Source organism: Rhinoraja longicauda, chromosome 10 (genome assembly GCF_053455715.1).
Source record: "Rhinoraja longicauda isolate Sanriku21f chromosome 10, sRhiLon1.1, whole genome shotgun sequence".
NCBI lineage: Eukaryota > Metazoa > Chordata > Chondrichthyes > Rajiformes > Arhynchobatidae > Rhinoraja > Rhinoraja longicauda.
In genome coordinates, this window is record NC_135962.1 from 55,473,398 (window position 1) to 55,498,849 (window position 25,452).

Here is a 25,452-nt window from a genome sequence, read left to right on the forward strand (position 1 = left end):
GCCACCCCTAAATGTCTGCTCCACTGTCAACTGTCATCCCAAATTGGGATGGAAATTGAATGTATAAAGATAGATGTTGCAATAAAAGTACCATTCAACCATGGAAACATTGATACCAGCATGTAACCTTGTCTCGAAGATATCCAAAGTGCTGTAAGGACAGGTTTGGATCTGTGCTAAAATTAATTGAGAGGAACGACAGAATAATTTTTGTATCATGCAAAAATAAGATTGGCATCAGACAGGTATATGGATAGGACACGTTTGGAGGGATATGGATGAAGTGCAGGCAGGTGGGACTCGTGTAGCTGGGACATGTTGGATGTTGAGGGCAGGTTGGGCCGAAGTGCCTGTTTCCACACTATATCACTCTATGACTCTATAAGAGCAAAAAGATGGTGCATTTCATGAGGTGGCTTCTGTGATCATATGTTTAGACACAATTTTCACCAATTACTCAATTTTATTCAGAGATTAGACAATAGACAATAGGTGCAGGAGTAGGCCATTCGGCCCTTCGAGCCAGCACCACCATTCAATGTGATCATGGCTGATCATTCCCAATCAGTACCCCGTTCCTGCCTTCTCCCCATACCCCCTGACTCCGTTATCCTTAAGAGCTCTATCTAGCTCTCTCTTGAATGCATTCAGAGAATTGGCCTCCACTGCCTTCTGAGGCAGAGAATTCCACAGATTTAATGGGAGGCACGGTAGCGCAGCGGTAGAGTTGCTGCTTTACAGCGAATGCAGCGCCGGAGACTCAGGTTCGATCCTGACTACGGGTGCTGCACTGTAAGGAGTTTGTACGTTCTCCCCGTGACCTGCGTGGGTTTTCTCCGAGATCTTCGGTTTCCTCCCACACTCCAAAGACGTACAGATTTGTAGGTTAATTGGCTGGGTAAATGTAAAAATTGTCCCTTGTGGGTGTAGGATAGTGTTAATGTACGGGGATCGCTGGGCGGCACGGACTTGGTGGGCCGAAAAGGCCTGTTTCCGGCTGTATATATATGATATGATATATGATATGATCATGGCTGATCATTCTCAATCAGTACCCCGTTCCTGCCTTCTCCCCATACCCCCTGACTCCGCTATCCTTAAGAGCTCTATCTAGCTCTCTCTTAAATGCATTGAGAGAATTGGCCTCCACTGCCTTCTGAGGCAGTGAATTCCACAGATTTACAACTCTCTGGTTTATGGTTCAGAAACTGTCCGGGATGGCAGGGTGTCGCTGCGGTTGAGTTGCTGCTTTGAAGCGCCGGAGGCCCGGGTTCTACCCTGAATAAGGGGGTGCTGTCTGTTCAGAGTTTGCACGCTCTACCCGTGGCTGGGTGGGTTTTCTCCGGGTGCTCTGGTTTCTTCCCGGGACGTACGGGCTTGTAGGTTAAGTGGCTTCGGTAAAATTGCTAAATTGTCCCTGACGTGCAGGATTCCTCTGTTCTGCTTGCACTCGGTGGGCCCTGCTTCTGTGCTGTATCTCTGAAGTGTAAAGTCTGTATGAGCCTCTACATCAACGGTAGGACCAGTTTATGCCAATGTAACACCTTTAAATACAGCACAAAATCTAACCAAATGCAGCTCCAAATTTACTTTCCCATTGCCACATTTGCTCTGCGTCTTTCATCAAACTTAACATCATTTTTTTACAGTCATACTCTGTGTTACACCAATATAAAGTCAGTAAATGACAAAAGGAAATAAATTGAGGTGGCCAATGTGTCTCACCATTCACACTTCCCTAATTCAAAGAATAAATTCAGTGAGACGTTAAATAACCTTCAAATAGCAATAAAAGCAGCTTTAATACATTTTTCTCTGCTTTTCTATATTCCGTGGAATCGAAGAGTGATGCAATAGGGAAAGAGGCCAATCGGCCCATCTTACCAGTTCGGTTCAGTTTGGTTTTGAGATACAGCAAGGAAAGAGGCCCTTCGCCCTACCGAGCCCGCGCCGACCAACGATCCCCGCGCACTAACACTATCCTACACACACTGGGGACAATTTTACATTTATACCAAGCCAATTAACCTACGTACCTGTACGTCTTTGGAGTGTGGGAGGAAACCGAAGGTCTCGGAAAAACCCACGCAGGTCACGGGGGAAAACGTACAAACTCCTTACAGACAGCACCCGTAGTCAGGATCGATCCCTGGGTCTCTGGTGCTGTAAGGCAGTAACTCTACCGTGCTGCCCCTAGAGCTAAGAGCTAGTTTTAACAACATTTTAAAAAAAACCTTGGATGAGGACATGGATAGGACAGGTTTAGCGGGATATGGGCCAAACGGGATTCAGGTGGGACCAGCGTAGATGGGGCATCTTGGTCAGAATAGTCAAGTTGGGCTGAGGGGCCTATTTCCATGCTATTTAACATCTGTGGGGGAACATGGATGCATGTCGCTTCAGGTTGGGAACCTTCCTCACACCCAAAGGTGTCTGAAGAAGGGTCCCGACCCGAAACATCACCTGTCCATGCCCACCATCGATCATAGTCAGAGCAGCATGGAAACTGGCCCTTCGGCCCAACCTGCCCATGTCAACCAAGATGTCCCTCTGGCACATCTGAATCTGAATGACCTTTATTGTCATTCGAAATGAATTGAACGGAAATCATTTGCCACGCAGCCACAACAGTACAGATTAAAAGACACAAGACACACAATTTTAACACAAACATCCATCACAGTGACTCCTCCAGACACCCCTTCACTGTGATGGAAGGCAAGAAAATTTCTTCTCTCTTCCCCCATGTTTCTCCCACGAACAGATAGTTCCACTTCTGCCGAGGCGTCCGAGGCTCCCGACTCGCACAGCCCCCGCAAGGAGATGGAAGGCCCCGCGGCCGAGCCGCGCCGGGCAATGAAAAGTCCCGCGTGCCGTGCCGTGCCGGGCGATGGAAGGCCCCACGGCCGAGCCGCGCCGGGCCACGGTCCTGCAAGCAGGTCGATCAAGGCCTCCGACGGGGTGGACGAAGCCGCCATGGCTGGAGCCGGTCGCCAGCCAGGGACCACAGCCAGGTCGCCAGCTGGCCCTGCGACTGGACCCTCAGGATCTATCCCAGCTGGAGGCCGCCCACTCCACCGTGTTAGGCCGCAGCGCCACGGAGATACGACTCGGAAAAGGGTCGCATCTCCGTCGAGGAAGAGATTTTTTTTAAAGAACGGTTTCCCCCATACGCCCCCCCCCCACCCCCCACATATACACAGCTAAACAATAGACTACTACACACATCTAACACTAACACATAGACAAAGAAAGAAAAAAGACAAACAGACCGCCGGCGAGCCGCAGCTGCATGGCGGTGCAGCCATCTTGGATGGTTGTGCCTCTAAACCTTTCCGATCCATGATAATTTGGTTTAGTTTGGAGATACAACACGGAAACAGGCTCTTCAGACGGCGCCCGTAGTTTGGATTGATCCCGGGCCTCCGGCTGGAGACTGGAGCGACTAGGCTTGTATACACTGGAATTTAGAAGGATGAGAGGGGATCTTTTCGAAACGTATAAGATTATTAAGGGGTTGGACACGTTAGAGGCAGGAAACATGTTCCCAATGTTGGGGGAGTCCAGAACCAGGGGCCACAGCTTAAGAATAAGGGGTAGGCCATTCAGAACTGAGATGAGGAAAATCTTTTTCAGTCAGAGAGTTGTGAATCTGTGGAATTCTCTGCCTCAGAAGGCAGTGGAAGCCAATTCTCCGAATGCATTCAAGAGAGAGCTAGATAGAGCTCTTAAGGATAGCGGAGTCAGGGGGTATGGGGAGAAGGCAGGAACGGTTTACTGATTGAGAATGATCAACCATGATCACATTGAATGGCGGTGCTGGCTCGATGGGCCGAATGGCCTCCTCCTGCACCTATTGTCTATTGTCAATTGTCCGGCGCTCTGAGGCAGCAACTCTACCGCTGCGCCACCGTGCTACGCCACATCAACACCTGTCTAAAAACTGCCTGGCTCGCTGAGTTTCTCCAGCACTTTCATTTGATTTTGATATCCCTCGTCTCCTGGTGATGTTTGGAAGTGATTTAAATGCCTCACATACAACCGCCAAGGAAATGCTTGCACAGGTACCAGCGCTCAAAGGGAGCTGGTTTAAACAGGAAAGCTGTTTACACGCAGCTGTTAACAAATGTTATGGGAAAATAAATATTTAATGCCGACTGTATTGAGAAATTCAGAAATGCTAATGATACGGCTGTCAACCTCCGTGAAAAATTATTTTAATGGGTATGTTTCTTCAATTAACATGACTGTTTAGACATAAACTTTGAGAAGTTTAAATGCATTGTTGGATATATTAACATATTTTATAATCTCCAGATATGGGGAAATAGACTACAAGAGTCGCCTCTCAGTTGGAACAAATTAGGGGAATGCATTTATAACTCCATAAAGTGCTTGAAATTTATAAAGTAAACACCAATAACATTGGAAGGCTGCATTGTCGAGTTAGCCAGGCGTGATCAATGGTTGTGTGATTGGAAGCCATATAGACAATAGACAATAGACAATAGGTGCAGGAGGAGGCCATTCGGCCCTTTGAGCCAGCACCGCCATTCAATTTGATCATGGCTGATCATTCTCAATCAGTACCCCGTCCCTGCCTTCTCCCCATACCCCCTGACTCCGCTATCCTTAAGAGCTCTATCTAGCTCTCTCTTGAATGCATTCAGAGAATTGTCCTCCACTGCCTTCTGAGGCAGAGAATTCCACAGATTCACAACTCTCTGACTGAAAAAGTTTTTCCTCATCTCAGTTCTAAATGGCCTACCCCTTATTCTTAAACTGTGGCCCCTAGTTCTGGACTCCCCCAACATTGGGAACATGTTTCCTGCCTCTAACGTGTCCAACCCCTTAATAATCTTATACCTTTCGATAAGATCCCCTCTCATCCTTCTAAATTCCAGTGTATACAAGCCTAGTCGCTCCAGTCTTTCAACATATGATAATCCCGCCATTCCGGGAATTATCCTAGTAATAGTTACCATATGATCCATCAGCCATTCATAAGTTCATAAGTTAAAGGAGCAGAATTGGGCCATTCGGTCCATCAAGTCTACGCCGCCTTTCAATCATGACTGACCTATCTTTCCCCCTCAACGTCATCGTCCCGCCTTCTACCCATAACTTTTGATGTTCTTCCCAATCAAGAACCTATCAATCTCCGGCTTAAAAACACCCAGATGTCTTGGCCACCACAGCACTTCTCTCCGACCCCTTTCAATCTCTTGGCCACCAGCATTGGTTTAGTTTAGTTTAGAGATACAGCGCGGAAACAGGCCCTTCGGCCCACCGAGTCCGGGCCGACCCCCGCTCCTTAACACTATCCCACACACATTAGGGACAATTTACATGTATACCAAGCCAATTAACCTACAAACCTGCACGTCTTTGGAGTGTGGGAGGAAACCAAAGATCTCGGAGAAAACCCACGCAGAGAGCGTACAAACTCACGTAGAGCGCGTACAAACTCCGTACAGACGGCGCCCGTAGTCGGGATAGAACCCGGGTCTCTGGCGCTGCAAGCGCTGTAAGGCAGCAACTCTTCCGCTGTGCCACCGTGCTGCCCAGTTTGTTCAGTTGAACTGGGAAATGCTTCCCTCATCAATATCCTTGCCTGGAGCAGAAACACAGTCGAGAGACACCCACCATTGCAATAACAAAGGCCTGATTCCCCTATTTAATAGCCGGCATTGAAGATTGATTTCAAAGCAGCAACCTAATCGCATTGCTCAGGTAGGTGGCTGCCGTGAACTGCACAGGGCCCAGAACCAAAGGCTCCTTGAATCCAGCCGCCAGGTAGATCTACGGTATCGCTTCCAGCTCTCCTGAAGGGTTGCAACGCTGAGGTTAAACTGTAACACGAATCCCAGGGAGACGAGAACACATAGTGTTTCACTTGACTTCCTTTGCCTCCACAGATGCCACTCAGTGAGTTACTTGATGGATTATCCCCAATCAGTCAAGGTCAAACAATGTTTACGATTCACTCTTGGCACGATGAGCTATTAGATTTTAATCCTTTAATGGGCCTGGATTAATTGTGGCAAATAGGCATTTGATGTTTCACTTCAAGCTGGCAACGAACTAAACGTGAATCTATGATTCAATTATTCAATGATATTTATTCGATACTGCTTCAACAAGGCGTGCTGGCCACAGAAGCAGCGCGACAATCACACACTACAATTGCTCCACACGTTTAAATCTATCTCCCCACTCGATGAACGGCTCGATGGTGATCATGAGTTGTCTTTTCGCCGGCCGGTTGGCACGCAACAAAAAGCTTTTCACCGTTCCTCGGTGCAAGTGACAATAAACTAAACCGAACTAAACTCGACCAATTGTTACATGCACCGAGGCACAGTGAAATGCTTTGTTTCCCATGCCACCCGGTGGAATCATACAACATACCTCACCTGGGCAGTACATAAGTGTCGGCTCGCTTTGGAGCCGACAAAGTTACAAATGATCACCGAACAGTAACAAGGTCATAAGGGATAGGAGTAGAATTCGACCCATAGAAACATAGAAACATAGAAAATAGGTGCAGGAGTAGGCCATTCGGCCCTTCGAGCCTGCACCGCCATTCAATATGATCATGGCTGATCTTCCAACTCAGTATCCTGTACCTGCCTTCTCTCCATACCCCCTGATCCCTTTAGCCACAAGGGCCACATCTAACCCCATCAAGTCTACTCCGCCATTCAATTGTGGCTGATCTATCTCTCCCCTCCTAACTCCATTCTTCTGCCTTCGCCCCATAACAGCAGACAATAGACAATAGGTGCAGGAGGAGGCCATTTGGCCCTTAGAGCCAGCACCGCCATTCGATGTGATCATGGCTGATCATTCTCAATCAGTACTCCGTTCCTGCCTTCTCCCCATACCCCCTGACTCTGCTATCCTTAAGAGCTCTATCTAGCTCTCTCTTGAAAGCATTTTAGAGAATTGGCGTCCACGGCCTTCTGAGGCAGAGAATTCCACAGATTTACAACCCTCTGACTGAAAAAGTTTTTACTCATCTCCGTTCTAAATGGCCTACCCCTTATTCTTAAACTGTGCCCCTGGTTCTGGACTCCCCCAACATTGGGAACATGTTTCCTGCCTCTAACGTGTCCAACCCCTTAATAATCTTATATGTTTCAATAAGATCCCCTCTCATCCTTCTAAATTCCAGTGTATACAAGCCTAGTCGCTCCAGTCTTTCAACATATGACAGTCCCGCCATTCCGGGAATTAACCTAGTTAACCTACACTGCACGCCCTCAATAGCAAGAATATCCTTCCTCAAATTTGGAGACCAAAACTGCACACAGTACTCCAGGTGTGGTCTCACTAGGGCCCTGTACAACTGCAGAAGGACCTCTTTGCTCCTATACTCAACTCCTCTTGTTATGAAGGCCAACATTCCACTGGCTTTTTTACTGCCTGCTGTACCTGCATGCTTCCTTTCAGTGACTGATGCATTAGGACACCCAGATCTCGTTGTACGTCCCCTTTTCCTAACTTGACACCATTCAGATAATAATCTGCCTTCCAATTCTTACCACCAAAGTGGATAACCTCACACTTATCCACATTAAACTGCATCTGCCATGCATCCGCCCACTCACACAACCTGTCCAAGTCACCCTGCAACCTCATAGCATCTTCCTCACAGTTCACACTGCCACCCAGCTTTGTATCATCTGCAAATTTGCCAATGGTACTTTTAATCCCTTCATCCAAGTCATTAATGTATATTGTAAATAGCTGCGATCCCAGCACCGAACCTTGTGGTACCCCACTTGTTACTGCCTGCCATTCTGAAAGGGACCCATTTACCCCCACTCTTTGCTTTCTGTCTGCCAACCAATTTTCTATCCATGTCAGTTACCCTACCACCAATACCATGTGCTCTAATTTTGCCCACTAATCTCCTATGTGAGACCTTGTCGAAGGCTTTCTGAAAGTCGAGGTAAACCACATCCACCGGCTCTCCCCTGTCCATTTTCCTAGTTACATCCTCAAAAAATTCCAGAAGATTAGTCAAGCATGATTTCCCCTTCGTAAATCCATGCTGACTCAGAACGATCCTGTTATTGCTATCCAAATGCTCCGCAATTTCGTCTTTTATAATTGACTCCAGCATCTTCCCCACCACTGATGTCAGACTAACTGGTCTATAATTTCCCTTTTTTTCTCTCCCTCCTTTCTTAAAAAGTGGGATAACATTAGCTACCCTCCAATCCACAGGAACTGATCCTGAATCTATAGAACATTGGAAAATGATCACCAATGCGTCCACGATTTCTAGAGCCATCTCCTTAAGTACCCTGGGATGCAGACCATCAGGCCCTGGGGACTTATCAGCCTTCAGTCCCATCAGTCTACCCAACACCATTTCCTGCCTAATGTGGATTTCCTTCAGTTCCTCCGTCACCCTAGGATCTCTGGCCACTAGAACATCTGAGATTGCTTGTATCTTCCTTAGTGAAGACAGATCCAAAGTACCGGTTCAACTCGTCTGCCATTTCCTTGTTCCCCATAATAAGTTCCCCTGCTTCTGTCTTCAAGGGACCCACATTTGCCTTCACTATTTTTTTCCTCTTCACGTACCTAAAAAAGCTTTTACTATCCTCCTTTATATTATTGGCTAGTTTACCCTCGTACCTCATCTTTTCTCCCCGTATTGCCTTTTTAGTCATCTTCTGTTGCTCTTTAAAAGAGTCCCAATCCTCTGGCTTCCCACTCTTCTTTGCTCTGTTATACTTCTTCACTTTTATTTTTATGTTGTCCTTGACTTCCTTGTCAGCCACGGGTGCCTCTTACTCCCCTTAGAATCTTTCCTCCTCTTTGGGATAAATTGATCCTGCAACTTCTGCATTATTCCCAGGAATACCTGCCATTGCTGTTCTTCCCTGCTAGGGCCTCCTTCCAGTCAATTCTGGCCAGCTCCTGCCTCATGCCTTTGTAATCCCCTTTGCTATACTGTAATACTGACACTTCCGATTTTCCCTTCTCCCTCTCAATTTGTAGAGTAAAACCTATCATATTGTGATCACTGCCTCCTAATGGCTCTTTTACCTCGAGTCCCCTTATCAGATCAGGTTCATTACACAACACTAAATCCAGAATTGCCTTCTCCCTGGTAGGCTCCAGTACAAGCTGTTCTAAGAATCCATCTCGGAGGCATTCCACAAACTCCCTTTCCTGGGGTCCAGTACCAACCTGATTTTCCCAGTCTACCTGCATGTTGAAATCTCCCATAACCACCGTAGCATTTCATTTGCGACACGCCAATTTTATCTCCTGATTCAACTTGCACCCTATGTCGAGGCTACTGTTTGGGGGCCTATAGATAACTCCCAATAGGGTCTTTTTACCCTTACAATTCCTCATTTCTATCCATACTGATTCTACATCTCCTGATTCTATGTCACCCCTTGCAAGGGAGTGAATATCATTCCTCACCAACAGAGCGACCCCACCCCCTCTGCCCACCTGTCTGTCTTTTCTATACGTTGTGTACCCCTGAATATTCAGCTCCCAGCCCTGGTCCTCTTGTAGCCATGTCTCAGTGATTCCCACAACATCATACTTGCCAATGTCTAACTGAGCCTCAAGCTCATCCACTTTATTTTTTATGCTTCGCGCATTTAAATACAATACTTTAATTTCGGCATTTACCTCCCCTCTCACACCGGTCACACTTGACCCTGACCGTACTCTCTTATCCCATCTAGAACTTTCCTTCCCATTCATTCGAGAGTCCTTTGCAATTTCTCCTGTATTCGCTTCCCCTTTAACTCCATCTTCATATTCCCAGTTTGTCAACCCCTCCCCCCTACCTGCCAGAATGTTGGTCCCCCTGCTGTTAAGGTGTAACCCGTCCCTTTTGTACAGGTCACCCCTACCCCAGAAGTGATCCCAGTGGTCTAGAAATCTAAATCCCTGCTCCCTGCACCAGCCCCTCAGCCATACATTCATATCCCCGATCTCTCTATTCCTGCCCTCACCAGCACGAGGTACAGGTAGCAGTCCAGAGATAACCACCCTCGATGTCCTACTTCTCGGTCTTCTTCCTAACTCTCTAAACTCACGTTGCAGTATCTCCTTCCTCTCCCTCCCGACATCGTTCGTTCCCACGTGCACAACTACTTCCGGTTGATCACCTTCCCTCGCTAGGATGTTCTGAAGCCGCTCCGTGATGTCTTGAACCCTGGCACCAGGGAGGCAACAGACCATCCTCGAGTCCCGCCTGCCGCCACAGAATCTACTGTCCTTACCTCGGACAATGGAGTCACCCACTACTATGGCTCTTCCTGACTTCAGTCTCCCCGGTCGAGTCTCCTTGCCTGGTTTAGAGCCACCAATCTGTCCGCCGCTCGGACTGGAAGCGTCTTCTGCCCCGTCAGCTCCCAAGAGGGTGTACCTGTTTGCAATAGGCACAGCCACCGGGGTCTCCTGTAGTCCACGGTCACTCCCCTTTGAAACGGTCTCCCACCTTCGCTCGACCTGGACCCTTGGCGTGACAGCCTCACAGTAGGCCCTGTCCAGGAAACTCTGGCCCTGAGGTCATCCAGCTGCTTCTCCAACTCCGCCACACGTCCATTCAGGAGCTGCACCTGGACACAGTTCTTGCAGGTGTAGCTCCCAGAAGCTCCAGCGGTGTCCCTACCTTCCCACATCCTGCAGGAACACACTGCACCAACTTGTCCGCCATTACTTTAGTGTCAAAAAACAAATCAGGCTCAAAAACAAGCGTGTCCTCCTAGCCTCGGCCTCCTCGCCAAAGACTCGCAGTCAAAGACCCGCACTTTACTCACAGGGCACTTCCCTCTGACACCCGTACCAATCAAGACTCTATCTATCTCTGCCTTAAAAATATCCATTGACTTGGCCTCCACTGCCCTCTGTGGCAAAGAATTCCACAGATTCACCACACACTGACTGAAGAAATGTCTCCTCATCTCCTTCCTAAAGGCAATAGACAATAGACAATAGGTGCAGGAGGAGGCCATTCGGCCCTTCGAGCCAGCATCGCCATTCAATGTGATCATGGCCGATCATCCACAATCAGTACCCCGTTCCTGCCTTCTCCCCATACCCCCTGACTCCGCTATCCTTAAGAGCTCTATCTAGCTCTCTCTTGAATGCATTCAGAGACTTGGCCTCCACTGCCTTCTGAGGCAGAGAATTCCACAGATTCACAACTCTCTGACTGAAAAAGTTTTTCCTCGTCTCAGTTCTAAAGGACTATACTTCCATCAGGTCTCCCCTCAGCCTCTGACCTTCCGCAAAAACAATCCAACATTTCTTAATTTTTGACGGGTGGAGCAGTGGTAGAGCTTCTGGCCTTCAGACCAGCGATCCCCGCACGCTGGCACCATCCTATACACACCAGGGACAATTTGCAATCTTACAAAGCCAATTAGCCTGCACACCTGCACGTCTTTGGAGTGTGGGAGGAAACCGGAACACCTGGAGGAAACCCACGTGGTCACAGGGAGGAAGTGCAAACTGCGTACAGACAATAGACAATAGACAATAGGTGCAGGAGTAGGCCATTCGGCCCTTCGAGCCAGCACCGCCATTCAATGTGATCATGGCTGATCACTCTCAATCAGTACCCCGTTCCTGCTTTCTCCCCATACCCCCGTAGTGGACAGCACCCGTAGTGGAGATCGAACCCGGGTCTCTGGAGCTGCCAGGCAGCAACTCTACCGCTGCGCCACCGTGCCGCCTCCGTTTAACATGGTGTACAATGCATACCTGGGAGAATCGTTTCCAGGGGCTCATATGGTTTAATGTAGGGAACATTAGAAACATAGAAACATAGAAAATAGGTGCAGGAGTAGGCCATTCGGCCCTTCGAGCCTGCATCGCCATTCAATATGTTCATGGCTGATCATCCAACTCAGTATCCTGTACCTGCCTTCTCTCCATACCCCCTGATCCCTTTAGCCACAAGGGCCACATCTAACTCCCTTTTAAATATAGCCAATGAACTGGCCTCAACTACCTTCTGTGGCAGAGAATTCCACAGATTCACCACTCTCTGTGTGAAAAAAGAAAAAACTTTCTCATCTCGGTCCTAAAAGACTTCCCCCTTATCCTTAAACTGTGACCCCTTGTTCTGGACTTCCCAAACATCGGGAACAATCTTCCCACATCTAGCCTGTCCAACCCCTTAAGAATTTTGTAAGTTTCTCAATCTTCTAAATCTTCTAAACATTGCATGCTGAGGAGCGTGTTACCGGGCTGGAGCCTCACCCAGGGCTTCTGGCAGAACAATAGTGTTTACCCCGATGTGTCAGCAAAATAGTAATACACTGAAGGATTCAGCTGATATTGGAGCCCTGAGGAGAGGATTAAGTCGTATAAATCCATAATGTGAATGTTGAGATTACTCAACTAGCTTGAAATCAGCTGCCCCGTACTTTTCTTCCTGTGGTAATGGATTTTCGGGACGGTTTCATTGAGCTTTAGGCAAGCTGTGGACAACTGATTGAACATTTGTAGTCAGTGCATTAAAGCCCAGATTATATTTGGTCAAGAACCAATTTCTTATTGATTGCTGATAAATGATTACACATCAGCGCAGCGGTAGAGTTGCTGCCTTACGGCACTTGCAGCGTCGGAGACCCGGGTTCCATCCTGGCTACGGGTGGGCGCTGTCTGTATGGAGTTTGCACGTTCACCCCGTGACCGCGTGGGTTTTCTGCGAGATCTTCGGTTTCCTCCCGCGCTCCAAAGACGTGCAGATTTGGAGGTGAATTGGCTTGGGTTTGTGTGCTTGGTATAAGTGCTAAATTGTCCCCGGTGTGTGTAGGCTTGTGCTAGTGTGAGGGGATCGCTGGGCGGTGCGGACTCGGTGGGCCGAAGGGCCTGTTTCCGCGCCGTACCTTCGATTTGTACCAGCATCTGCAGTTATTTTCTTATACCTCTTGGACTAATTGTCTTCTAACCTTAAAGACGGGTAAATGTGTGAATGCACACACACACACACACACACACACACACACACACACACACAAACCCAGTGTCACACACACAAAAGATAGACACAAAATGCTGGAGTAACCGAACGGGAGAGGCAGCATCTCTGGAGAGAAAGAATGGGTGATGTTTCAGGTTGACCCGAATCGTCACCCATTGCTTCTCGCCAGAGATGCTGCCCGTCCCGCTGAGTTACTCCAGCATTTTGTGTCTATCTTCGGTATAAACCAGCATTTGCAGTTCCTTCTTACACACAGTGTCACGCGCTTGCACAGAGAAACATGTGCTCACACACATTCACACGCAGAAAGCTAGACACACATGCACACAATAACACAGCATCATGCACACACGCACTCTGAAACAGACGTGTTCACACACATGCACACAGAAAAACACACGCACATAAAAAGCAGCGTCATCCACGCACAACCAGAAGTGCACACACACGCACGCACTCACACACAAACACGCACACACAACAAATACACCACACAGGCACACGCACATATACAGAGCAAGTAGTCACATACATGCACACACACATGTGCACATGCACACACACATGCATACATACACACACATGGAAAAGCATGCACTTATGCACAGACTCACACGCACATTCACTCACGCACACGCACACACGCACGCAAAGCATCACGCAGGCACATACACACTCATACAGAAGCATGTACTCACACACACACACACACACACACAGAAAGGCATGCACTCATGCACAGACTCACATGCACACTCACGTACACACACACAAGACATCACGCTGGCACACACACACACACACGCACATACAGAAGTACTTACTCACATAATGTGTAGGAAGGAACTGCAGATGCTGGTTTAAATCGAAGTTGGACACAAAATGCTGGAGTAACTTGTTGTGATATTGCTGGGACTACTTTGTGTATCCAAGAACTACTTTGTATGCCTGTGTATATAAGTGATTGGTGTGATTAGGCGGTCACTCTGGATCCAGGAGGCCTTGGAATAAACAGCCTGGAGTTCAGCTCCACCATGATAACATCAGTACCGGACCACGAAGTACAACATAACTCAGCGGGACAGGCAGCATCTCTGGAGCGAAGGAATGGGTGACGTTGCGGGTCGAGACCCTCCTTCAGACTGATCAGTCGGAGGAAGGGACTCGACCCGAAACGTCACCCATTCCTTCTCTCCAGAGACGCTGCCTGTCCCGCTGAGTTACTCCAGCATTTTGTGTCTATTCACTCACATATATATGCACACACACACACACACACACACACACACAGAAAAGAAGTACTCTCGCACAGACTCACACGCACACTCATTCGCGCGCACACACACACACACACACACAGTAAAGAAGAACATCTCGCACAGACTCACATGTATGTTTCTTTTTTTTTTTCCTAATCAGATGTGCAGCACTTTGGTCAACGTGGGTTGTTTTTAAATGTGCTATACAAATAAAATTGACTTGACTTGACTTGACATGCACACTCATTCACACACACAGAACGTATGTTAAACAGTGAGCCCACATCGAGAATGCTTCAAATATGTACATTATTAATGGTCTTTCAGCCAGCTGCCACGGTGCAAAATTGTTTTTTATATGACTGGTTTTTGAGAATCTTACATTTATAAATTATTCGTCCAGCTCCCTCCTCGCGAGTCAAAGTGATTAACTCCTCAGTACCTCTGGCAAGGTGGCTCCACAAACCTTCCGGTTCATTCTACAGTGTCCGGGCCTACAGTGTTCGGGCCTACAGTGTCCGGGCCTACAGCGTCCCCCGGCCTACAGCGTCCGGGCCTACAGTGTTCGGGCCTACAGTGTCCGGGCCTACAGCGCCCTCCCCGGGCCTAATACGGGACAAACCAATTTAGCTCAATATACGGGATGTCCCGGCTAATACGGAACAGTTGGCAACCCTACATGTGAACCAGGCTTTTGCAGAGTCACACAGCACAGAAATAGCCCCTTGGCCCAACATGCCCATACCAACCAAGATGCTCCATCTACACAAGTCCCATTTGCCCACTTTTGGCCCATACCCCTCTCAACCTTTATCCATGTACACAGTGTTCAAGTGTCTTTTAAATTATGTTATTCTACCAAGCCTAAATGTCTTTTAACTGCTATTATTGTACCTACGTCAACTACCTCCTCCGGCAACTCATTCCATTTATTTATCACCCTCTGAGTGAAAGGTTGCCCCTCGGATTCTTGATTCCATTGCCCTGGGTAAAAGACAGCATGCATTCAACCTATCAATTACCTCATGATTTTATACACATCCATAAGATCACACCACAGCCTCCTGTGCTCCAAGGAATAAAGTCCTAGCCTGCCCAATCTTTAGTTTAGAGATACAGCGCGGAAACAGGCCCTTTCGGCCCACCGGGTCTGCTCCGACCAGCGATCCCCGCACATTAACACTATCCTACAGCCACTAGGGACAATGTTTACATTTACCAAGCCAATTAATCCACAAACCTTTACGTCTTTGGAGTGAGGGAGGAAACCGAAGATCTCGGAGAAAACCCGCGCAGGTCACGGGGAGAACGTACAAACTCCGTACAGACGGCGCCCGTAGTCGGGATTGAACCCGGGTCCCCGGCGCTGCATTCGCTGTAAGGCAGCAACTCTACCGCTGCGACACCGTGCCGCCATCTTTCCCGATAGCTCAGGCCTTCGAGTCCTGGCAACATCCTCGTAAACCTTACACGCACTCTTTCCAGCCTAATGACATCCATTATGTAGCAGCGTAACCAAAGCTGAACACAGTACTCCAAATATGGCCTCTCACCAAGGCCTTGTACAACAGAATGTCCCAAATTTTATACTCAACGCACTGACTGATGAAAGCCAATGCACCAAAAGCTGTTTCTAACCCCTCTCTCTGCCTGTGATGCATTTTCAGGGATTTGTACACCTGTACTCCTAGATCCCTCTGCTCAGCGATAATCCCCAGAATCCAGACCATTCACAGCGAAGGTCCCACCCTGGGTTTGACTTCCCAAAATGCAACCCCTCATGCTTACTCATTAAACTCCATTAGCCATTCTTCTGCCCACTCGCCCAGCTGATCAATATCCTGCTGTAATTTTTGATAACGGTCTTCACTGTCTACGATACCACCTACTTTAGTGTCATCTGCAAACTTACTAACAATGCTTTGCACTTTCTCTTCTAAATCTTTAACGTAAATCAGCAATGGGCCCAGCACATATCCTTGAGGCAGTTCAGTTCAGTTTAGTGTTTATTGTCACTGTTGTACTTCGTGGTCCGGTATCTGTTATACCTTTGTTATGACTCTGGACGGACCACAAGTACACGTGTTTAAAAGGTTAGAATGCTGGAGCTTAAATCCAGGCTGTTTATTCCACGGCCACCTGGAGCCAGAGTGGCCACCTAATCACCTCATTCTCTTATATACATGTTACTACACGGGCAAACAAAGTAGTCCTTGTGATACAACAAAGTAGTCCTTGCAATATCACAACAGTCACGTGTACCGAAGTACAGGGAAAAGCTTTTGTTGCGTGCCAACCAGTCAGCGGAAAGACTAGACATGATTACAATCGAGCCATTTACAGTGTACAGATATACTTGATAAGGAAACAATGTTCAGTGCAAGGTGAAGCCAGCAAAGTCCGATCAAGGATAGTCCGAGGGTCACCAAAGAGGTAGATAGTAGTTCAGCACTGTTCTCTGGTTGTGGTGGGACGGTTCAGCTGGAACCAGCTGGAGTTGCTGGATGGGTGTGAGGGAGGAGGTTGCAGGATCGGTGTTGTATCAACTGTGTTTGCAGGGTGAAAGTAAGGGCAAACGAAACAGCTGAGAACCCAGGCCGAAGTGGGGAAGTAAACCGCATGATTCCTCTCCCACCACATAAATGTACCAGGCAGCGGTCCCGAGCTCCCATCTACCACATCGGGGACCCTGGGATTATCCTTGATACTGGGTTTACCTTGAACTAAACGTTATACCCTTATCTTGTATCTATACACTGTGCATGGCTCGATTGTAATCATTTATTACCTTTCCACTGGCTGCTTCGATCATAAGATCATAAGTGATGGTAGAATTAGGCCATTCGGTCCATCGAGTCTACTCCGTCATTCAATCATGGCTGATCTATCTCTCCCTTCTAACCCCATTCTCCTGCCTTGTCCCTATAACCCCATGACACCCGTACTAATCAAGAATCTATCCATCTCTGCCTTAAAAATATCCACTGACTCGGCCTCCACAACCTTCTGTGGCAAAGAATTCCACAGATTCGCCACCCTCTGACTAAAGAAGTTCCTCCTCATCTCCTTCCTAAAAGAACGTCCTTTAATTCTGAGGTTGTGACCTCTAGTCCTAGACTCTCCCACTAGTGGAAACATCCTCTCCACATCCACTCTATCCAACCAAGCCTTTCACTATTCTGTGCGTTTCAATGAGGTCCCCCCTCATTCTTCTAAACTCCAGCGAGTACAGGCCCAGTGCCGACAAACGCTCATCATATGTTGCTAAACTATTTCATCATATGTTAGCACGCTATAAAAGCTTTTCACCGTACACGTGAACTCCACTGTACACGTACGCTCGGCACACGTGACAATAAGCTAAACTGAACTCGAAAGTGAGCAGATAGGATTTGGAAGAATCCAGTAATTTCAGAAAGAGCATCAGTCACACAATTCTTTTCAAAACAATTCCAGTTTGTTTGGTTTAGTTTAGTTTGGAGATACAGCGCGGAAACAGGCCCTTCGGCCCACCGGGTCCGCGCCGACCAGCGATTCCGCACATTAACACTATCCTACACCCACTAGGAACAATTTTTTTTACATTTACCAAGCCAATTAACTTGCATACCTGCACGTCTTTGGAGTGTGGGAGGAAACCGAAGATCTCGGAGAAAATCAAAGATCTTGCAGTTGTACATGGCCCTAGTGAGACCGCACCTGGAGTACTGTGTGCAGTTTTGGTCTCCAAATTTGAGGAAGGATATTCTTGCTATTGAGCGCTTGCAGCGTAGGTTTACTAGGTTAATTCCCGGAATGGCGGGACTGTCGTATGTTGAAAGACTGGAGCAGCTAAGCTTGTATACACTGGCATTTAGAAGGATGAGAGGGGATCTTATCGAAACATATAAGATTATTAAGGGGTTGGGCACATTAGAGGCAGGAAACATGTTCCCAATGTTGGGGGGAGTCCAGAACCAGGGGCCACAGTTTAAGAATAAGGGGTAGGCCATTTAGAACGGAGATGAGGAAAAACTTTTTCAGTCAGAGAGTTGTAAATCTGTGGAATTCACTGCCTCAGAAGGCAGTGGAGGCCAAATCTCTGAATGCATTCAAGAGAGAACTAGATAGAGCTCTTAAGGATAGCGGAGTCAGGGGGTATGGGGAGAAGGCAGGAACGGGGTACTGATTGAGAATGATCAGCCATGATCACATTGAATGGTGGTGTTGGCTCGAAGGGCCGAAAGGCCGACTCCTGCACCTATTGTAAAAAAAAACCCACGCAGGCCACGGGGAGAACATACAAACTCCGTACAGACAGCACCCGTAGTCAGGATCGAACCCGGGTCTCCGGCGCTGCATTCGCTGTGAGGCAGCAACTCTACCGCTGCGCCACCGTGACTGCCCATTCCATTAACTGAATTTAAAATTCACAGCTGCCGCAGTGGGATTTGAACTCTCGTCTCTGGATCTTCACGCCAGACCTCTGGATGACGAGCATAGCCAATATCCTGCCATGTGTGTGCCAAGCTGATGATTCTAGCTGAGCAGAAACAACTGTGAGCACCAAAGGTGGATGTTCATTATCAAATGCAATGGCTTAATCCCAATGTACTGAAATGCAATACAATCGTACGAGCGACATTCAGAAGTTCATAAGTGATAGGAGCAGAATTAGGCCATTCGGCCCATCAAGTCAACTCCGCCACTCAATCCAACGAACAATGATCTATTCTACGTTTTTCTTGAGCCACATTCCCTTTGACCTGTTTTCACACCTTGCATTTCCTTATCTTTACACTTCCTTATCTATGCACCGCCCACTCCCCTGCCATCAGTCTGAAGAAGTGTCTCGACCCGAATCTATTCTACGTTTTGCTTGAACGCCATCCTCTTTGCTGTCTCCTTTTCACACCCTACGCTTCCTTATCTCTGTGTCTCCCTCTCCCCTGACTCTCAGTCTGAAGATGTGCCTTGGCCCGAAACGTCACCCATTATTCCTTTTCTCCAGAGATGCTGCCCGTCCCGCTGAGTTTCTCCAGCGTTTTGTGTCTGTCTCCGATATTGATACCCTCTGGCTAGTGATCACGTGGCTGGTGATAACAACTCTATGTGTCTTATTACAACTCAAGATGCTTCCTCACTCCTCGATTATAATATGTTGCAGGTGGTACACAAGCTGATGACTGCATTAGCATTACATAGACACTGGCACCGTTTAATTTCTGTTTATCTGCAATATTAATTCATCCTTTGGCTCTCTTCCCTACACACACTCTCAACACATTAGAAATGTCCCTACTGTGAATCAGATTCTTTCTCTGTCATTTCCATTTGTTTTAAAAGAGGGGCAGTCAGGGCGGCCCGGTGGCGCAGTGGTAGAGTTGCTGCCTTACAGGGCCAGAGAGACCCCGGTTCGATCCCGACCACGGTCGCCGTCTGCACAGAGTTTGTACGTTCTCCCCGTGACCCGCGTGGGTTTTCTCCGGGATCTCCGGTTTCCTCCCACACTCCAAAGACGTACAGGCTTGTCGGTCAATTGGCTTGGTGTAATTGTAGGATTGTCCCCAGTGTGTGCAGGATGGTGCCAGTGTGCAGGATGGTGCCAGTGTGCAGGATGGTGCCAGTGTGCAGGATGGTGCCAGTGTGCAGGATGGTGCCAGTGTGCAGGATGGTGCCAGTGTGCAGGATGGTGCCAGTGTGCAGGATGGTGCCAGTGTGCAGGATGGTGGCAGTGTGCGGGGATCACTTGGTCGGCATGGACTCGGTGGGCCGAAGGGCCTGTTTCTGCGCTGTATCTTGAAACTTAACTCGATTTTCACGAACCCAGAATCTTCATTGAGTGAAGTATTTGTGTTTTCCAGTGGCTGTCATGTCGAGCCCAGTGTTGGAAAACACAAATACTTCACTCAATGAAGATTCTGGGTTTGTGAAAATTGAGTTAACTCAATTAGACATAAGATGCTGGAGTAACTCAGCGGGACAGGCAGCATCTCTGGAGAGAAGGAATGGGTGACGTTTCGAGTCGAGACCCATCAAATGTCACCCGTTCCTTCTCTCCAGAGATGCTGCCTGTCCCGCTGAGTTACTCCAGCATTTTGTGTCTGTCTTCGATTATCTTAATGTTATTCCCTTAACTAAATGTAATTCCCTTTATCGTGTGTGTGTACACTGCGAATGGCTCGATTTGCAATCGTGTATTGTCTTTCCGCTGACTGGATAGCACGCAGCAAAAAGCTTTTCACTGTACCTCGGTACACGTGACCATAAACTAAACGGAACTAAATAAATAAAACTAAATATCCCAAAGGTGAGCAAGTTGTGGAGTTGCTTGTCCACTGTGAACTGCCTCACGTGTGTAGGTGAGTGGCAAAGTGTGAGGGGAAATGGCACGAGAGCAGGGAGGATATTAGGAAAATTAATGTAGGATTGATTAATGGGATTAATGTAGGATTAGTATAAATGGGTGGTTGCCGGTAGGCATGGACAGTGGGCTGAAGGGCCTGTCTCCATGAGTTGATTCAGAGCAAGATTAACGAGAAATGGTTCTGGGTCTTGATAGTATCAAACCATTCTGAAGTAAAGACACAAAATGCTGGAGTAACTCAGCAAGGCAAGCAGCATCTCTGGAGACAATAGACAATAGACAATAGACAACAGACAATAGACAATAGGTGCAGGAGTAAGCCATTCGGCCCTTCGAGCCAATGTGATCATGGCTGATCATCCACAATCAGTACACCATTCCTTCCCTCTCCCCATACCCCCTGACTCAGCTATCATTAAGGGCTCTATATAACTCTCTCTTGAAAGCATCCAGAGAATTGGCCGCCACTGCCTTCTGAAGCAGAGAATTCAACAGATTTACAACTCTCTGAGTGAAAAAGTTTTTCCTCATCTCCGTTTTAAATGGCCTACCCTTTATTCTTAAACTGTGGCCCAATGAGATCCCCTCTCATCCTTCTAAATTCCAGTGTATACAAGCCCAGTCGCTCCAGTCTTTCAACATACGACAGTCCTACCATCCCAGGAATTAACCTAGTGAACCTATGCTGCACTCCCTCAATAGCAAGAATGTCCTTCCTCAAATTTGGAGACCAAAACTGAACACAGTACTCCAGGTGCGGTCTCTCTAGGGACCTGTACAACTGCAGAAGGACCTCTTTGCTCCTATACTCAACTCCTCTTGTCATGAAGGCCAACATGCCATTAATGTTTCGGGTCGAGACCCTTCTTCAGACTGACGAAGGGCCTCGATCCGAAACGTCGCCCATTCCTGCCTGCCCCATTGACCGACTCCAACTTTTTATGTCCATCTTCGGTTTAAACCGGCATCTGCAGTTCGGCCCGCCCATTCTGAAGTGAAGCCAGCTCCGAAAACCGATGGTTGCTCATCCTTCCAGAAGCTGCAGTTAAGGGATTTAGATAGTAAACTTGCAAAGATTAAATGCCCTGCCACACAAGGTAGCCGCTTCTATTGATTTGTGGGATACACTTCATTATTCAATGCAACATAATCGCCCCCGAACATCTCTGTAAGTGAATTGTAATTTCATTACACAAGGAGTGTTTTTTCCCTAAAGTTGTTTGGAATGCATTCAACCTTAATTGACACTATCACTGGATCAAAGACGGAAAGGATATGGAGTCCAAACCGATTTAAACAGTCATTGTGACAGAGAACGTACCAGAAAGCTAAAGGAACAGGGGGTGAGGGGGAGGTGGGGGGGGGGGGGGGGGGAGGGGGGGGTGGGGGGGGGGGTGTTGGTGGCAGATAGAGTGGGCAGCTGATCAGAAGGCACAGCAATGCCTCGATTTCCTTGAAACATTATATATATATAGTTTCACAATACATTTAGACAATAGACAATAGAAAATAGGTGCAGGAGAAGGCCATTCGGCCCTTCGAGCCAGCACCGCCATTCAATGTGATCATGGCTGATCATTCTCAATCAGTACCCTGTTCCTGCCTTCTCCCCATACCCCCTGACTCCGCTATCCTTAAGAGCTCTATCTAGCTCTCTCTTGAATGTATTCAGAGAATTGGCCTCCACTGCCCTCTGAGGCAGAGAATTCCACAGATTCACAACTCTCTGACTAAAAAAGTTTTTCCTCATCTCTGTTCTAAATGGCCTACCCCTTATTCTTAAACTGTGGCCCCTTGTTCTGGACTCCCCCAACATTGGGAACATGTTTCCTGCCTCTAACGTGCCCAACCCCTTAATAATTTTATACGTTTCCATAAGATTCCCTCTCATCCTTCTAAATTCCAGTGTATACAAACCTAGTCGCTCCAGTCTTTCAACATATGACAGTCCCGCCATTTCGGGAATTAACCTAGGGAATTTGCAGCTACCTAATAGGAACGATGCATTTAGGGTCAGTTTGCAAAATCATTATATAAGTTATCAATTGAAGGGAAACATGGAGAACACCTGGACCATTTGCCATTCTGCATATCAGCCTGAGCCTAGACTAGCTGACGCCAATCGACGCCTGTAACGTTCCGCTGACAAGGGCTAAAGCAACACTGACAAATGCAGTGATTCTCCATTTTATAATAAGAAAATAACTGCAGATGCTGGTACAAATCGAAGGTATTTATTCACAAAATGCTGGAGTATCTCAGCAGGTCAGGCAGCATCTCGGGAGAGAAGGAATGGGTGACGTTTCGGGTCGAGACCCTTCTTCAGACATTTTATAATGTCTTTAATTTAGCCAATATTAACATTTGCAGTAGATGAGGTTGGAGGAGGTGCAAGTGAACCTCTGCCTCACCTGAAAGGACTGTCGGGGTCCCAGCAAGAGAGTCGAGGGGGGAGGTATAGGGACAGGTGTTGCATCTCCTGCGGTTGTAGGGGAAGGTACATAGAAACATAGAAAATAGGTGCAGGAGGAGGCCATTCGGCCCTTCGAGCCAGCACCGCCATTCATTGTGATCATGGCTGATCATCCACAATCATTCATCTTGTGTCAGTCCCGCCATCCCGGGAATTAACCTGGTGAACCTACGCTGCACTCCCTCAAGAGCAAGAATGACCACTGTGTCTCATTGCCTTATTTTGCCAATTAGACTGACGCAGAATCTTCCATCAGCTGGGGCAAATATCACATTGAATAACAGATGCTCTGAGACTTGCTCTGGATGTGTTTAAGATCCCTCAAATGGTTTGGGCTTGCAGGCACATTTTCAGCAGAGCAAAAATTAGCCCAGAATCAGTGGCAGGCATGAATTCTGTCACCCGGCCAGATCGCACTTTGTTCAGCAGGAATAATCTTGCCAAGGTCCAAGGTGGACTGAAGGCCAAGCAACGGTACACAGACATTTATGCACACTTAATAATGGGAAAGAAATCCCCATCTCCCGCCCGAAATGGGTCACTCTGAAGAAGGGTCCTGGCCCGAAACACCACCTATTCCTTCTCTCCAGAGATGCTGCCTGACCTGCTGAGTTACTCCAGCACCCTTGGTCCATCGCAGAGACTGTTTACTGTCTGGTCTACCCCAACAGCTGCTGACGACCTTCTACCGCTGCACCATAGAGAGCATCCTAACGCATGGCATCCCTGTGTGGTACCTCAGCTGCACGGAGGCAGAAAGGAAAGCTCTACAGCGGGTAGTCCATAGAGCTCAGAGGGCCATCGGAACACAGCTACCAGACTTGGAGGGCATCTACAACACACGATGCCTCAGAAAAGCCACCAGCATCCACAAAGACTCTTCACACCCCTGCAACAGTCTGTTCGAACTCCTTCCATCGGGCAGACGATACAAGGCCTTCTACGCCCGCACCTCCAGACTCAGGAACAGCTTCATCCCCAGGGCCATAGCTGCTATGAACCGGTCCTGCTGAGCCGGATGGCCACCACGCATAGATCAACTTGCACTTTACCCTGTCAAAAACTGTTACAATTGTTTCGTTTCGTTGGGTTGCTGTTGTCTAAATTACTTAAATTATTGCATCGTATGGGAGGCGCATTCCCAATCTCGTTGTACCCCTGGGTACAATGACAATAAAGATATATTGTATTGTATTGTATTGTATTGTCTCAGTGGTGTCCAGGTACGTCCAGGGCACCTTCTACAGAGCACGGCCTTCTGGGTAAGCACCACCGCCATTGCCGGCCCGTTTCCCATGTAAACGTGAGAGATCGCACAGTGTAGTAGAAATTACAAACTGCCAGAACCGTCACGTTAATGCAAGTTTACATAAGCAGTCCATTGCATAAGTCTGTATTAACGTTATAAGTGCATCAGAAACCAGACGATTATAAAATATAGAACACAGAACAGTACAACACAGAAACAGGCCCTTCAGTTTAGTTTAGTTTAGCGATTCAGTGCAGAAACAGGCCATTCGGCCCACCGAGTCCGCGCCGACCAGCGATCCCCGCACACTAACACACTCCTACAATTGTTTTACACAAATACCAAGCCAATCAACCTAGAAACCTGCACGTCTTTGGAGTGTGGGAGGAAACCGAAGTTCTCTGAGAAAACCCACGCAGGTCACGGGGAGAACGTACAAACTCCGTACAGACAGCGCCCGCAGCCAGGATCGAACCCGGGTGTCTGATGCTGTAAGAACTGTAAGGCAGCAACTCTACCGCTGCGCCCCCATGCCACCGTCTGTGCCAACACTAATGCCAGGATAAGCCAATCTCATCAGCCTACACATGATCCCAATCCCACCATTCTTTAAACATCCATGCACCTAAAAGCCACTTAAACACCACTATTATATCTGCCTCCACCACCAGCCCACGCGGTCCCATCAGGGAGAACGTACAAACTCTATACAGGCAGTACCCGTAGTCGCAATCAAACCCGGGCTTCTGGCGCTGTAAGGCCAGCAACTCTACCGCTGTGCCACCCCTAAGAGATTTGAGAGAAGATTATTTCACTTAGTGAACGGAGTGAATTGTGAGGATGAATTTCTAACGTCTCCTCTCACAAAAAGATTTGACCTAGCTCCATCTCCATTGAAGTGTGTGGTGCTTTAATTAATCACAAGTTGACATAATGATGAAATTAGCATTAAGAAAAAATGAACCGTCTATGGTTGAGCCACTATTTCTTCACGGGCTATGCTTGCTGGGTTGTTCCAGCTCTGTTGGTGTTTGCTAAACCTTTTCGTTAACACTCCCTCCCCCAACGGTGGTAACTCCACTACCTGCTTCCACCTTGTTTTGTCAACATTTGATGTTGAACCATTCACTCCCTCTTTCCCTC